Here is a 1,308-nt window from a genome sequence, read left to right as displayed (position 1 = left end):
GTGTAATTTTTGGCTGTTTTCACAAACTTTCCAGGGCCCTGAAATAATTTTTTCAAACTCACAAACTTTCAAGGACCCATGGGAACCCTGCTAATTCACATCGTACCTCTAAACATAACTAGAGCGCCATAGAATTGCAAAAAAGTGAGGGCCGGGAAAATGTCYTCACTTCTCAAAAATGTCCTCACTTGTTTGGTTAAAAACATGTGACGGTCCTCACGTRGCAGAAACAAGTACACACACACACTACAACTGTTACAGTAAGATGTGTTGTAAGTCTTTCTCAGAGTAAGATGTGTTTGCAAACAAAAGCAGACTGCWGTCACACAGCTGTAAAACTCAACCCTGGCACACTAAGCTAAAACAAAAACCCCAACAAAAAATTAATAATAATAAAATTAAAACTCCTTATTAAAGGCAGCAATCCACCCAGGAGTGAATATTGTCCACACATATCTATTAAAATGTAAACAACTTTACTTAAACTGTAGTTGAAGCCTTATTGACAAAAAGATTTAAGGAACTCCTCAAGGCCAAACAATAGTTTTAAGTGTCTCTCTCACTCGTAATTCTCTATTTCCGAGCTCTGACTGCTTCTATTTAAAAAAAAAAGGAATCTCTCTGTTGTGGCTCTCAGGCTTCTTCCTGCCACAATCTGTTTATTAGCAAAGAGCCAAAGAAAGAACAGGATTCAACATCCAGCCTCTTATCTGCCCTGCTCCAAAGCTCGACCGGGCTGTAAGCAGGTGTGTGTTGTCGGCTCACACACACACCTGCTTTGTTTAAATGTTGCCTCGAGTCTTCAGACGATAACAGTCCAGCGGATATGAAAACAGAGAGTAAAAATATCCTGGAGGACATTCCTGGGATGTATTGGTTACAACCAGGTCGTGTGATAATCAAACACAAACATCATTCACTGTGATGATGAGTGCTGACACGTGAGGAAGAGGAGAGCGTCACACTCACAGACGAGCGTATTAAACAAAGGATTGATGAAGAGAGACAGTGTTAATGTTCAACAGCAGAGCTCATTCTGGCTCCAGTTGAAAAACAAATTTAGTTATTTATTAGCTGTCAGAATAGTCGTGACAACCACACTCCTAAACTTAAAGTGCAAATTAGATATTAGAGAACTTCTGAGATGTTGCTTTGTTGTTGAAGTTGAAAAATAATTATTGCAAGCTTTAACAACTAAACTTTAATAACATGCCAAAGAAAAATTCGGACATCCGAAGCGATAATTCTTTTTGTGCAATTAGGAATAAAAATAAAGTACTTTGTAAAATAACTAGAACCAGATAATGG

At 38.3% G+C, this 1,308-nt stretch overlaps 1 protein-coding gene across 1 annotated transcript in view; it reads right to left on the bottom strand.

Annotated features, from left to right (window-relative positions):
* Positions 1 to 1,308, bottom strand: part of rmp24 (ribonuclease MRP subunit p24) — a 19,866-nt gene that overhangs the window by 10,651 nt on the left and 7,907 nt on the right. The window lies entirely within an intron of this gene.

Source organism: Austrofundulus limnaeus, unplaced genomic scaffold (genome assembly GCF_001266775.1).
Source record: "Austrofundulus limnaeus strain Quisiro unplaced genomic scaffold, Austrofundulus_limnaeus-1.0 Scaffold32, whole genome shotgun sequence".
NCBI lineage: Eukaryota > Metazoa > Chordata > Actinopteri > Cyprinodontiformes > Rivulidae > Austrofundulus > Austrofundulus limnaeus.
The sequence above is the reverse complement of the archived record's forward strand: the minus strand, read 5'-3'. Positions and strand labels throughout refer to the sequence as shown.